Source organism: Cupressus sempervirens, chromosome 6 (genome assembly GCF_028749045.1).
Source record: "Cupressus sempervirens isolate cs-2001-9-10 chromosome 6, ASM2874904v1, whole genome shotgun sequence".
Lineage (NCBI taxonomy): Eukaryota > Viridiplantae > Streptophyta > Pinopsida > Cupressales > Cupressaceae > Cupressus > Cupressus sempervirens.
The window spans coordinates 33,171,417-33,188,227 of NC_143123.1; positions in this window are offsets into that span (position 1 = coordinate 33,171,417).

Sequence of the window (16,811 nt, forward strand, 5' to 3'; positions counted from 1 at the left end):
GCTTGAACATATTTTGGGTGAAAGAAGTGTTGGAGTACAGACAAGAAGAAAGTTAAGAGACACCACCTATTTAATAGCTGATTTTTAATCAACAATAACTATGGCTACATTGGATAATGAGAATTAGATAAATGCTATGAATGAAGAGATTGATCAGATTGAAAAGAACAATACATGGACATTAGTACTGAGACCTACATATAAGAATGTGATTGGAACAAAATGGGTTTTTAAGAAATAAGATGAATGAAAATAGAGAAGTGGTAAGAAATAAGGAAAGACTAGTTTGCAAAGGTTATGCCCAAGGAGAAGGAATATATTATGTTGAGACTTTTGCACCTATGGAAATATTGAAAGGAGTAAAAAAATTGCTAGCCTAGGCTACCTACAAGAAGTTCAAAGTTTATCAAATGGATTTCAAATCAACATTTTAGAATGAAATACTTGAAGAAGATGTTGGAAACTACAATTAGGACAATTTCTATGTTGTCATTGATGTCAAATCTTATTGGTTTGATAGTTTCTACCTGAATAAAGTGTTATATCAAGATTGATTGATGAATAGAATTTGAGAAGAAGAGATAACAAGAGGACCTAGTGAAAATGTTGAGTTGTGTGGAATTACAATGGGCACTTACTCAGTTAGACTTTCGCAAGATAATGTTTTATTTAATCATAACACTAAGTGGAGAAGATAGTTATGTTAAACCCTAGAACATATGATCAATAAAGACCAAATACTTAGCCTTAAATTAACTTCAAAGAAGAAGACTAAGGAAATTATAGTTGAGGTCGAGTTACTTAGTGTCAACTAAGTGAACAATAGAAGTTGAGAAAACTCAGTGTCAATTGAGCATGAGTAAAGATAGTGTAACAGAGAAGTCAAAATGAGCACTAGTAAATCGATCGAGTGAAGATAGTCTAAGACAATCAAGTCAACTTAGATGATCGAGTTACCTAGTGATGATAGACATTGAGGAACAAATTGTTGGCCGAGTGATAGCATATTTTTAGTTTATAAAGGAATCTCAATTCTTGGCCTACAAAGTTGAATTCTAGGTGTACGAAAAGCATGTTGACGATAAGGATTCATGAGATGGAATATTTAATGCAAGAGAAACCATGTTTTATCATTTTTATGCATGGATTCAAATAGATTTTTTGAGAATTTTCTAGAAGAGGAAGGAGGAAACAAAAATAGATGGAAGGATTCAATGAATTTTACCTAACCCTAAGATCTACAGTAGTGTTTAAGTGGAAAAAGATTGAGCTACCTACATAAAGAGGCATAAGGGCTAATCTAAATAGGTTGAATAAATTGCGAAGACCTAAAAAAGGTTGGAACTATCAGTGATTCTGTTGATTGGTGAAGTTGAGAAGAAGGTTGAACTGAACTATTGAGGTGAAGAGTGATTGCTTGAAGGGTTTCTAGGTGAATCAGTGATGGAAATGTTAATGGAGACCACTCAATGAGTCAGCTATTGAAACAAGTTTCTAATTTGTGTTTGCAAAGTGATCTATATTTATTTAGATCAATTTGCTATTAATTTCTAACAATTGTATCAAATTGAAATCCTTTAATCAAGGTTAACTTAATTGTCATATGTAAAGCCTTTAATCAAGGTGACATTCTAATGGAATTTTCTTAAGTCCTCTAATGAGGCCACTCCTAACAAGATGATGAAATCCTTTAATAGGGTCACACCTAAAAATGTGTATTGTACCCTTTAATAGGGTTGGCTCCTAACATAGATCAATTCGAAAAAAAATGAAAAATTGGTGACATGTTGCTAGCAATTTTTCCCAAATTGGGCCTCCACATTAAATCCTAGTGTCATACTTGTATGGATGTTATTTGAAATGTTTTACTATTAATTTTTTTTACAGTCTACAAGTTTTTTATTATTGGAATAGTGGACTACAAGTTTATGTTACTAATATATTTCTATACAAACTGTGTGCATTAGATTCTATACCTAAGTTGGTTGAAGTGTTTAAAAGTTTAGTTGTTAGAATGACCCAATGATAACTAATTTAGCTCCCCAGTCTTGTCAGTTATTCTAAATTATTCTAAAATTGGTATCAAAATGTTTGGTGCTTTTGAAAGAAAAGTTTACACTAGATGTATAGGAAGGAGATACCCAAGTTGAATAGGAAGAACTTCTCTATAAGGCAATGTCTAATGAAGTCGCACATTGGTGGAATTGGAGATTTGGTAGTATTCTACTTGGAGAATGAATATGTAATTGTACCATCACATTTTACTACCAAGAAGATAAAAGTGAAACAAGAACACAATCACGCAATGTTGGAGATTGCATCTACCCTAAGTTACTCAGAGTTGGATGATATATAGGAATGTACAACTGCAAATAAAATGTGGGATAAATCGACAAAAATCCATGGAGGAGATAAGAATGTACTAAGATCCAAATCAAAAATATTGAGAAGAAATTTTGATGATATGAAGATGGTAGAAGGTGAGAAAATTAATCATTCTATTGGGAGCATAAAAAAAGTTGTCAATGCTATTAGAGGAGCTAAAAATGATATCAGTGACGAGACTGTAATTACCAAGGCACTAAGAACCTTACTTCTTATTTATGCTATTATAATTTCTGCAATACAAGTATTGATATGTACACGTAGTAATGACCTAACCTTGGATAGTCTAGATGGTTGACTCACTACTTTTGAATTGTCAAATTTTGATAATTTTAATGCCACTACTAGTGAATCTACTTTCAAGTCACAATTAGCTTTACATAAGAAAAATAAAGGAAATAATGAAGTTACTGAAAGAGAATATTTTGATGATGATCTTGAGGATCTTTAAGCATTAATGGATAGGAGACTTCTTAGAGGCAAAGGAAAATACAAAGATAAGTTCATTGTGATATGTTTTTCATTCAATAAAGTTGGTCATATTACTCCAAGATGTCTTGATAGGGATGATAAGGATGAGAGGAAAGGTAACAATTTGAAAGGAAGGAGAAATGGAAAAGAAAAAAAAGGATATAAAAACTACAAAGGCAAAGGTAAGAAGTCTTGATACATTGTAGAAGAAAAGAATGATAATAATTCTAATAGTAATGGTAAAGTAGTTGTTTATGGTACTATGAAATATGATTATGATGAAGATGAGAAAATGCACTCATTTGATATGTGAGTAAAGGTGATAGATAGATAATTGATACTAGTTTCTCACATCACATGACTAGTGATAGGTGTAATTTTGAAAACCTTGAACATTATAAAGGTGGCAATAGTAAGTTAGGTAATGATGCACCATATCTTGCAAAAGATAAAGGATCAATAAAATTGATTGATAAGATCAAATGTAATAATACATATTGGGTTGAATGACTTAACTACAATTTGTTGAGTATGGCATATTTAAACTATTCAGGGTACAAAATTGAACTTGATAGAAAGAACGATAAGATCTATAATGGTTTGAGAGAATTGATTGAAAGTAGAGACCAAACCAGAGGTTATTTGTTCTATCTAGACCTAACAATGATACTTATTTATTTGCACAAAGTGATGATATATGGTTATGGCATAAGAGGCTATGCCATGTGAACTTTGATAATTTAGTTAGCATTAGTAAGTTGAAGAAATTAAGAAGGTTTACAAAACTGAAGAAACCTGATAATGTGATATGCAAACAATATTAGTTGGGAAAAAAGACAAAGTCTAGTTTCAAAAGCAAGACCTATAGTTTTGATTTTATTTTGGAATTAGTTCATATTGGCCTTAGTGGACCTATTTATGTGTGAGGCTACTATGTAAACAAATAATTTATTTTGTTTGTTGATGACTACATTACAATGATGATTGTAATGTTTCTTAAAGAAAAATATGATGCATTTCAAATGTTTAAATGATATTTGGCTAGAGTTGGAAAGGAAACATGTAAAATCTTCAAGTGTCTAATATTTGATAGAGATGGTGAATTCATATATAGGGAATTCAACATATTCTAAAATGATGGAGGAATCAAGAGACAGGTATCTACACCTGGGCCTCTCCATAGAATAATATAGATGAAAGGAGCAATAGATCAATCATGGAATGTGATATGACATTGATGATGGAGAAGAATGTTACACCTAAATATTGGAGAGAAGCTATAAATACAACTACTTATACCTTGAATATAGTATAATTAAAGAAAGGTACAAACCTTACTCCTTTTGAGTTATGATATGGACATGCACCTAATGTGAAGTATTTCAAAGTTTTTGCAAGCAAATGCTACATACTAATAGACAATAGAAACGGAAAACATGATGCTAAAATTGATCAAGGCATATTCTTTAGTTATTCCACTAAGAGAAAAGCATATATGTATTTGAATTCTAACACTAACAAAGTTGTGGAAAGTGCAAATGTGAAAGTTGATAACTATGCATAAAAGAATGAAGTTAAATATAAAACAAAACCTAAAGATTACAAAAGCTTTATATACATTGATGGAGGTGACCCTAGTGCCTTACCCAAACTTGAGAAGAAATTTTCCAAGTAGTAGCAACAACCAATATAGACTGATTTATAACATTAGGCCATTGGTGTCAAGAATCAGGAATCGAATGTCGAGCATCAAGTAGAACTTGGGAAGCAAAAACAAGGGGTTGCCAAAAAACTAGAAGAACAAACAAAAATACATGAAGTGCTACTTGAAGCTAATCTACAAGATGAACCTAAAGTAGAAGAAAAAAATAAAAGATCCTACTTTAGCAAAGTATGTAAGGAGACATCATGCACTTGATAAAATTATCAAAGACAAATACTCTAGAGTTATGACAAGTAAAAGATTGAGAAGTGACACATATTTACTATGTGAATATGAGCCTAAATTAGTGAACGATACCTCAGATAGAGAACATTGGATCTAAGAAATGAATGAAGATATTAAGAAAATAGAGAAGAACAAAACCTAGTTACTGGTACCTAGACCAAAAGATAAGAACATTATTGGAACAAAGTGGGTATTCAAAAAAAAGTTAAATGAGAAAGGTGAAGCCACAAGAAATAAAGAAAGGCTAGTTTATAAGGAATATGCACAAGAATAGGGTATTGAATATGGGGAGAAATTTTTCCCTATTAAAAGATTGGTAGGATTAAGAACTCTTCTTGCATTTTCTACTGACAAAGGATTCAAATTATACCAAGTGGACGTGAAGTTTGCATTACTAAATGGAATTCTAGAAGAAGATGCCTACATTGAAAAACCTAAAGGATTTGTTGACACAAACAAAAGTGGTATGTCATGTAAGTTTCACAAGCATTTTTATTGATTGAAACAAGCTCCTAGAGAATGGTATGAAATATTTTATACATATTTGGTGAAGATTGGTTTTGCAAGGACTAATGATAATGGAAATATACACATAAAGACTAAATCTGAAAAAGGGACATTGTTAGTTGAGATATTTGTTAATGGTATCATATTTGAAGGAAACAATGCATTGTTTAAGTCATTTACAAATCAAATGAGACAAGAGTTTGAGATTTTTATGTCTGAAGAGATCAATTTTTTTGATGGCTTGCAAGTGTATCAAATGAATAATGGTATCTATTTACTCAAAGTATATCAAGGAGATATTGAATACTTTTGTTATGAAAGACTCAAGACCTGTAGAAACACCAATGACCATTAGAAATAAATATTTAAAGGATGATGATTCTATAGATGTAAATATTTTTAAATCATTTTAGATTGATCAAAATTAGGGTTTTCTTTCTGTTTTACTTTATTTTTTCTATGGTGCATAGCATTAAGGATTTTAAGGAGACACCAAACAAACCCATTCTTAATGAAGGGTTAATGGGATTGATTTTTGAGTTTATGATGGAAAATATTAAGGAGATTCTCCATAGGTCTATTTTTGTTAAGATGGAAAAAATTCCTAAAACTCTTGGTACTAGCAAAGGGAAAGGTAAGCATTTGATTATGGAGTTGGGTGAAATGAAAATGGAGTCTGTGAAATGAAATACAAAGAATCTAAATTAGAAAGAAATAATGACAGATTATAAAGTTGCTAGTGAGGAAGAGGTGAATAGTCTAAATATGAAGGAGCAAGGTGAGTCTAATTACTCTCATGGGTTAATTGAAAAAATGTTCAGATCATTGAGTACATGTCCTTCCCCTATTTTTGTTCATTTGAAGGAAGCAAAAGATAGTATGTAGAAGTAGGAGGATGTGGCTATCAAAAATAGTGATAGTGGTGATGAAGAGGAGGATTTATATAAATAACTCTTATACTTCAATTTGTTTGAAGTAAACATTACCCATGACATGTTTATTGAACCAGAGAATTCACCACTCAGAGACTCCCCTAAAGAAATAGAAGATAAGAATGAGGAAACTAGAGAAACAAATTTTCTAGTGGCCAACCTAGTTGATTTAAATAAGGTCAATGTGAAGTTGCTAGAGAATGACCCAAAAGGAATGGATATTTATCCTCCTTTGGGTGTGCTACAAGGAGCAAACACAATCTCCATGTATACCTTTAGAATGGAGAAATGAGCCTCTAATTCCATAAAAAATCTCAATATAAATTATAGATCCCTATATGACAAAATGAAAGAAGTTGTGAATAAGATGAATGAGGGTCTTGTGAATGAAGCTACTAGGTATGATATGGATAAAACCAATTTACTGTAGGGCTTGGTGAATAGAATTAAAAAATCTAGAAAATCCTATCAATGACATGGTTAAAATAACAAGAAACTTTTGGAGGTGACAGTGGAGAACATGAACAAAATTGCAGCTAATATTGATTTGAACGTGGAGAAGATTATGGTGCTAGACATGGATGACCCTAAGGATGTGGAAGAGTCTCCAAGAATTAAAAAAAACCTAGGTCAATAGTAAGGAAACTGAAGACCAAGAATGAATATCCTAACAAAGAGAATGTCAAACCACTCATAGAAAATATCAAGGAAATGCAGGAGGAGATGGCTCTTGACCTAGCCTAAAGCTTCGTTGGTTATTGGTCTAGCTTAATAGCATTTTTGGATTTTTGAGTCTAAATGATAGGTCTATAGTTTTGTTTTGTATCTAGTCTCGGTCTTTGCTTTGTGTTGGTCATGTGGTCAATGCTAGATATTTGGGGGTGTTACTTTTATTTTTCAGTAGTGTTTAAACCAGTAAACATTTTTTAATGTTTGTTAATGAATGTTGGGGTTTTAGGTCAACTTAAAAATCCCCATTTCAAACCTTAAATGAAAACAACAACATTTGGTTCTAGGATTTCTAACAACTTGACTATGGTTTGGTGGAATGTCAATCTTTAGTTTTTGCTCCAATACATGAGCTTTCCCAATGGACAAAAAAGGTTATGAGGTTGTTATGAGGCCTCTTGGTGATCATTCATGAACGTGTGGGTGGTGTAAGTCCTAGAAAGGATCCACAAATTCTCATGAATAGTGCCTATGTTGTTGGGACACCAAATGGTGTGTTTATTTCATTGTTAAGCTCTATGTAGCATGATTGATCTTGGAGAAAACTCATTTGGAGTGTGTGGTAACATAGCTTTGTACTGTTGAGATTTTTTCAAACTGTGCTTATTCTCTATGGTTGAGGAATTTGACCTTGGGATATCTCTAAGAGCTTTCATTCTCATTTTTGGTGATTGGTCTTCATGTGGGAGATTGTTGGGTGAATGAAGCACATTCATTTTGTAATGGTTACTATTGTTGGAGAATATTCCAATTGACATGATCAATCTTGTAGTTATAATAGTAAAATATCTTGGTCTTCCAAATTGTGTAAATTGAAGACTATTTATATACTGATGGGCATCCCATTCTTTGTATGATTGTATTGCATTGTGAGAAATCAATAAAGCTTAGAATCTGACATTGAGAATGGACATAATTTGTTTACAAGTGAACCACTATACATTCATTGTTTTTTTTCTATGTCTTTGTTTGTTTTTGTAATTTTAAATTCTATTAGCTTTAGCTTTTGCATTTTATTTTGAGTTTGAAAATTAATAGTTATAAATGTTTTTTAGTATCTATACAACATTGCCTGACTTTTTTTCAATATGATTTTTCTGTTTTCCAAAACACGTGGGTCGCTTGAGGAAGTGGGTACAATAGAAATGAATGTCAGTATCATAAGTTTACCCTAGTTGTGTTGATTCGACCGTTTGAAAAGGCAAAAGCTAAGCTTTGGTTGAATGGTATTTTGTAGGCATGTGTAGGAGAATTGTTAAGCTCAGATTTCATTGACCAACATTTCGTAACCATGTGCAAAGAATTTTTTTGAGACACTAGTCTTAACAGAAATTGCAAAGAAAGGTTCTGTCAATGCTCTGTAGAGCTTCTTGACCATAAAAATATTAAAAAGCCAAGAAATTAGATGCATAAACTATTATTTTATACAATATTTTAGGGTAATATCTCTTAATATTTTCCATCTGAGCCAAATCCAACAACTCTCCCAACTTTATAAATGATTTAGTGGATGCCAATAATGATGAATGTAGCATTTCTTAAGGTTATAGGTTGTTGTTTAGACTATGAAGAATATAAATCAACTTCAAAAAACTCACAACTCTAAACCTAAAATTTTGCTCGGCACAAACTATTGCCGAGTGTCAATTTTTCTCGGCACATGAAGGTGTCGAGTGGCAATTTTCTCAGCACTTAAAGGTGTTGAGTGAGCTCAACACACAAAAGAAAATGTAGTAGGTGCCAAGTTAGCTCAACACTCAAAAGAAATGCTGAGCAACAATGGAAATGCTCGGCACCAATGGATGCCGAGTGAGCTCAGTTCCAACTAAAATTTATAACTTAGAAAAATATTAACAATAGAAGAGGATGCCGAGTGTTCTATTTCAAACTGAAAAAATTATAACTTAGGAAATTCCAGCGCGAATGCTTTCACCATTAAAACCAAACAGCCAAAACTTTAAGCTTCCAAACAAACCTTGTCAAATGCAATGAACAAAGGAAGAGCAATGGATTTAAGTATGCCTGTTTGCTTTATTATTCCACTAAGATTTAAACTATTACAAAATTTGGGAGCATTCAGCTTCAACCAAAATAACCCTAAAATAACCCTAAACTAGTAAAACTTCAAACTTCAATAAACTATAAACTTGCAACACTAATGGTTGCATACAATGGTGCCTGGAGAAATCACTACTTCAACAGGTTGAATCCAACGATGACAAACTTATAGAGTGAATAGGGGAAACACATACAACTGTAGGCGCAAACTTCTTTCCTTTTTCCTTCTCTACTCTACTCTGCAGCTTCTCTCTAATCTACTTGATCACACACTCTGAATAATCAATCTCAAAACATTCTTTTTTGTCATATTTTCCCCCTCAATGTCCAAATTCAAAATCTCAACTACCAAAAATAAATGCCAACCGTTCATGGAATGCACAGATAGGGTAGATGGGCGTGGGGCTCGAGGACAACCTGCTGGCTCTTCAACATTTAATTTTTCCAACACTCCCCCTTTGTCCTAAGACCCACAAACAAAGATCATTGCTGATCCAAATCAACTTCACCAAGACACTCTCTTAGGTGTACAAAAGTTCCAATGCCTAATGGCTTTGAGAAAATGTTTGCTAGCTGCTGCTCAAACTTGCAAAATTCCATCTTGATATCCCCATTCTCCACCAACTCTATGATGAAGTGATATCTAATCTCTATATGCCATCTTCTCCCATGGAAGGCTGGATTCTTAGACAATGCAATTGATGAGATGTTGTCACAATAAATTTTGGTTCCATCCTCTTACCTTTCATTCAAATCATTCAAAATCCTTCTTAACCAAATAGCTTGACATGTTGCTGCATTTGCTGCTATGTATATAACATCTACTGTAGATTGAGCAACAATAGGTTGCTTCTTAGATGCCCATGAAATTGCACCTAATCCCATATGAAACATATATCTGGAAGTGCTCTTCCTATCATCTAAACTTCTAGCCCAACCACTATCTGTGTATCCCACCAACTTGAAATCATCATTTGCAGTATACAAAATTCCAAATCCCTTAGTACCTTTCACATACCTTAGGATCCTCTTTCTTGCTTGAAAATGGGAATCCTTTGGTGTTTCCATAAATCTAGAAATCAGACTTACCGTATGCATTAGGTCTGGTCGAGTTGTAGTCAAATACATTAAACTTTCAACCATACTCTTGTATAGTGTTGGATCTACTCTCTTGCTAGAGTCTTCTTTGCTCAACTTTAGACCTGTTGCTATTGGTGTGGGGTTTGGCTTACTATTTTGCATTTTAAATCTCTCCAAGATCTGCCCTGCATATTTTTCTTGAGAGAGAAAGATTCCATCATGCATTTGTTTTACTTTTATGCCTAGAAAATATTTCAAGAGACCTAGGTCTATTATTTCAAATTCACTTTTCATGGCTTCTTTGAACTCACCAATAAGAGCCTTGGCATTATCAGTAAAAATCAAATCATCTACATACAAGACAATAATTAACACATTTCCATTTGTTTCCTTGATATAGAGAGTAGGCTCACCATTGCTTTTGCTAAAGCCATTGCTCATAAAATATGAGTTAATCCTATTGTACCATGCCCTTGGAGCTTGCTTGAGCCCATAAAGAGCTCTCTTCAATCTATATACTTTGTTCTCTTCACGTGCAACTTCATAACTAGGTGGCTACTCTACATATACTTCTTCCTTCAATACACCATTTAGGAAGGCAAATTTCACATCCATTTGAAATATCTTCCATTTTTGCTGAGCTACAATTGCTATGACAGCATGCACGGTTTCCATTCTTGCAATTGGGGCATATGTCTCATCATAATCTCTTCCATACAATTGTTTGTAGCCCTTGACTACCAACCTTGACTTGTGCCTATAAATTTCGCCTTCAGCATTGCATTTGGTCTTATAGACCCATTTCACTCCAATCACTTGCTTCTTGGGAGGCAATTTAGTTAGCTCCCATGTCTCATTTCTTTCTATAGCATCTGTTTCCTCATCCATGGAATTACACCATTTTTTCTCCTTAATAGCTTCTTTAAAATATACTGGATCACTATGAGAAAATAATGCAAAATTAACACTTTCATCATAAACTTCATACCTTTCATCTAGGTATAACTCCCTAAGACTCTTAGTCTATCTTGGTAATAGGGAGGAGAGTGTGGGATCAAAATCTTCACTGTTGTTACTTTGCCGACCAACTCGGTCTTCACTGGTACTCAGCACTGACACTCGATCATGCCTAGAGGAGCTCAGCAATGACTAAACTTGCTTGTCTTTTCTTCTATTTCCTCCTTCTTGCTATTCATCAACATCTTCTTCACTCATAATTGACACTTTACTTGAAGTGCTCGATGACTCATCAGTTGAGCCATACCAAGACTGATTTTCAAGAAATTCCACATCTCTTGAAAGACTCATCTTGTTGTTCAATGGGTCATACAATCTGTATGCCTTTGATTCTGAGTTGTAGCCTATAAAGATGCACTTCACACCTTTGTCATCCAATTTTTTCCTTTGCTCTTTAGGCACATGTGCATATGCAAAACATCCAAACACTCTTAGGTGTTCAACTGTCCATGTTACTTATGACCATGCTTCCATTGGAATTTTGTCACGGACTGCCTTTGTATGACACCTATTAATTAGGTAAACTACTATTGCCATAGCCTCTCCCCAAAATTCAGTTGGGAGACCTTTCTCTTTCATCATGCTCCTTGTCATTTCAAAAATGGTCATGTTCTTTCTTTCAGACACTCCATTTTTCTTGTGTGTATAGCTGGCTATGAGCTCTTTCTTTATGCCATGTTTCTTGCAAAAATTTACAAAAGAATTGGAGGTGTACTCCCCTCTATCTGATCTTAGGACCTTGATATAATGTCCACATTCTATTTTAGCCTGGGCTTTAAATTCTACAAATTTATCAAATGCTTTAGATTTATTCTTTAAGAAATACACCTATGTCCTATGACTAAAATCATCTATAAATGTCATAAAATAAGTACTCCCCCAATGGAAGTAACTTGCATAGGACTTACTAGGTGAGCATGCACTAACTCTAATGGATATCTAGCTGTCCTAGAATTTTCAGAATTAAAGAGAAGCCTATGTTTCTTACCCAAAATATAAGCCTCACACTTGTCACATGAATTTTCTATACGTGGCAAACCTTCTACCATTCTTTTATTTGACAACAAATTTAAACCAGCATAGCCAAGATGACCATACCTAAGGTTCCATAGTCATGACGGGTCTTCAATCACACTCCTTAGAGCTGATTGTGTGGGAGTTGCAGCACTAACTTGAGATGAGAAACATGTATCAATCCTCAAGGGAAACTTTTTGTTCTTTATCATTTGAACTGCTGTAAGTAAGTTCTTGCTCCCATCGTTTTCATGAATGACACACGTGTCATTCTCCATCAGCACTTTGTATCCATTTTGAATGAGCTGACCAATTCTCATCAAATAGTGCTTCATATCAGGGGCAAAATACATATTTTTTATTTATTTCTTCTCACCTTTTTTAGTGCAGACCATAATAGATCCTTTGCCCACTACTAGTAGGGTTCCATTGTTACCAATTTTAATCTCAGATTTGAAACTCTTGTCAATGAATGAAAAAAAGGTTTCATTACCACTCATGTGGTTGCTACATCCACTATCGAGGTACCAAACCTCAAGGCTTCCTTCTTCACCAACATTACACATGTTGAAGGCAGTGGCAGTGTTTCCACTTTGCATTTCACATCAGCGACATTTGCTTGTCCTAACTGATCATTTTGCTTCTTCCAACATTCACTTGCATAATGCCCATATTTATGATAGTAGTAGCATTCTACATTACTCTTATTTGAGTTGTAGCTTTTCTTACCTCCTCTTGAAGTAATTTGTGAGCTACTTGCTCCATCTGCTCTTCCTGAGCTTTCTGCTATAGCATTTCTTTGTCCTCCATTACCTCGGCCTCTACCTCTAGAGTTTCTGCCTGAGCCATTTATTTCTCTCCCCCTTCCTCTTGGATTTGACTGAGCTTTGAATGCTTGCTCTTGGGAAAAAGAAGACGTAGATCTATTGATCCTATGCTCATGGGCTTGAAGAGCACCCATCAACTCATGCATTGTCAAAACAATGAGGTATTTTTCCTCTTCTATGGTCATGACCAAATTGTCATATTTATGAAGTAAACTCCTCAATATATTTTCCACTATCCTCTGATCTTGGTAGTCTTCTCCATTTGATTTCAATTGATTAATCACATTGGAGGTCCTTGAATTGAAATCTGCAACCGTTTCATTTTCCTTCATCTGAAGGTTCTCAAACTCCCTTCTTATATTTTGTAGCTTTATCGTGCGAACTTTATCAGTCCCCTTGAAGTTTGTCTCAATGATATCCCAAGCTTCCTTTGCATAATTTTCTGCTGCAATATTTTTTAATATAGTCTCTATCATTGTTGCTTCAATCAAACTTAATGCCTTTGCATCCTTTCTCCTTGACTCTTTCAAATGAGTCTTTTGTGCATTTGTGAGGGTATCATAATGATTTATATCAGTCACATCATTGAATCCATTAACCACAAACTCCCATATATCATTTGCAACCATAATGGTCTTCATCTTCTTTGCCCATGTATCATAGTTTTCCCCATTGAATGGTGGTGGATGCTACCATATCTTTCCTGTATCTACTGCCATGTCAAATATCCCAAGAAAATAAATTCCCTATCTCATTGTGGATGTGGGGCCTCAAAGCTCTGATACCATGTGAAGAATATAAATCAACTTCAAAAAACTCACAACCCTAAACCTAAAATTTTTCTCGGCACAAACTATTGTTGAGTGTTAGTTTTTCTTGACACATGAAGGTGTCGAGTGGCAATTTGCTTGGCACTTGAAGGTGCTTAGTGATAGGAAACAGGTAACGAGTGAGCTCAAAACACAAAATAAAATGTAGTAGGTGCCGAGTTAGTGCGAAACTCAAAAGAAATGCTCAGCAACAATGGAAATACTCAGCACCAATGGATGCCGAGTGAGCTCGATTCCAACTAAAATTTATAACTTAGAAAAATATTAACAATAGAAGAGGATGTCGAGTGTTCTGTTTCAAACTAAAAAAATTATAACTTAGGAAATTCTAATGTGAATGCTTTCACCATTAAAACCAGAGAGCCAAAACTTTAAGCTTCCAAACAAAACTTGTCAAATGCAATGAACAAAGGAAGAGCAATGGATTCAAGTATGCCTATTTGCTTTACTATTCAATCAAGATTTAAACTATTACAAAATTTGGAAGCATTCAGCTTCAACCAGAAAAACCCTAAAATAATTCTAAACTGGTAAAACTTCAGACATCAATAAACTTTAAACTTGCAACACTAATGGTTGCATACAACGGTTCCTAAAGCAATCACTGCTTCAATAGGTCAAATCCAAAAATGAAAAACTTATAGAGTGAACAGGGGAAACACATGCAACTGCAAGCACAAACTTCTTTCCTTCTTCCTTCTCTACTCTACTCTACAGCTTCTCTCTGATCTACTTGATCACACATACTTTGAATAATCAATCAAAACATTCCTTTTTGTCATATTTTCCCCCTCAACGTCCAAATTCAAAATCTCACCTATCAAAAATAAATGCCAGTGGTTCATGGAACACACAAACAGGGTAGATGGGCATGGGGCTCAAGGATAACCTATTGGCTCTTCAACGTTTAATTTTTCCAACACATACAAATTTTATATTAATCAAACTATTCATTTATTTAATTTTTCTTTGCATTTATCCAATGGAAAAATATATGATGAACGTTTAGGAAAAATTAACAACTACTCATGAAACATGGGTCAATGAGTTTGACTTAAAATCACACAATTAAATCCTAATAGGAATATCACAAATTGACTTACTGTGCAAATTATCTCCTACTTATCAAGTAAACCTTAGTCAAAATTTTGTAATTTATTGCTTCCTCAAATATAAAGGGAGAGCCCATCATTGTTACCCAATTGAGAGGCCATCATGGGCATACTAACCAAGAACGAAAAAAACCTGTTGAATGCAATTTCTCAGTATTTGTTGGGTGAAGAATACAACAATATGACTTCTAAGGAACAACAATGCTGTGAAGATCAAATTGGGCAAGGATTTATTTTGGAAGGAAGCGAAAATAAGAATGAAAAGGATGATCAAAAACATTATACAGGAGTGACGTTTCTTAAAGCTCGTAGAAAATATGTTGCAGAGATTTGAAACCCTAATAAGAAGGGCCAAAGACTTTGGCTTGGCAGCTATGACACACCCAAAGAAGTCAAAGGGGCATATGACCAAAAGGCTTTCAAAATGTGTGGTTTGAGAGATATTCTCAATTTTCCTCTAAATGTTAAGTCCGGAGACTACTTCAATCCTTTTTCTCCATCCTCTTCTTCAAAGAAAATGAAGAGAAAGGAGAAAAATAAAGGTCTATCCTTGTAGCTCCTACTCCGACCAAAAATTAATTGATATTTTCATGTTTCCATATTTCTATTATTATTGTGTAATGTATTTAGGAGATGACATCTTTTTTATTCTTCCATTGTTAACTATTCCATCTCTAATAAAATCATCTCCTTGACTAGTTTATATGTTGTGATACTGCTATCACAATTTAATTATGTAATTTTGAGTCAAACTCACTGACTCATGTTTCATGAGTACAGTGATTCACATATGAATCCATCTTTCATGAGAATAAATGGAACACTTAGCACTCATTGGATATATGTACTTTGCCTATCAGTTTCTTCAAATTTTGAATTTTATATTGAGGTAATATTCATACATTTTTATTTTTGATGAGATCTATGTGTAGATTTAGTCGCAAAATTTTAGATAGGTATTAGAACAAGATTTGGGAAAAGAAATATATGTTTTTTTAAGGTATTGGTGTTCAGATATCTTTTAAAGAATGAAATTTTGAACCTATGTCATTCTTAGGTCATATAAGTATTTTGGATAGAAGCAAAAAATTCTACTTTAATCTACTCATAGACACTTGTGACAATCAATTAAATAAACAAATAATGAAGATTGCATATCTTTTAAAGAATGAAATTTTTAGCCTATATCATTCTTATATCATATAAATATTTTGGATGTAAGTCAAAGATTCTACTTTAATTCTCAAATAGATACTTGTGTCAACCAATTAAAGCAACAAGGTTGAACTGAATTCTACATCATAGACAAACCAAGGTCATCATCTCTTCAAATGGGTTTCACCTTTATCTTCTCTTTAGTGATTACTTTTTTATTTTTTTCCTAGCAATTGGCACCTATATTATCAGTTAACATCTTATTCTTACTTGATTGATTAGTATCATTGGGGTCAATATAGATTCATTTATCATTTGTAGCTTTCAAATGTGCATGCTATTTCTTTGCTTGTCATGTGATCATTGTATTTCCTCTCTTCTTTTGACCTGTTTATTTTCTCAATCAGACAAAAGAGGGGGTGTTACCATTAGTTTTTCTTAATAATTCATAGATCTAACTAGAGACTCTTCATTCTATCTTGTCCATGATTATTTGATTTGTGTAGAGAGTCATTTCCCATTTTTCTTTAACCATGGCCTTCATTGTTTATGCTTGATATTCTATGTTTGAGAGGTTGGTTGCATTATTCTTCGTCCATGTGCCATTCCTACCCTTAGCTAGTGGTTGCGGCTCTTTCTTGTTTCTTTTAATTTGGGTTAGCTTTCTCTCTACTTGATTTGGGCCTCTCCTTTTCACACGGTGTATTTTTCCTTTATGAGAGTTATGATTATAATGGCATGCGATA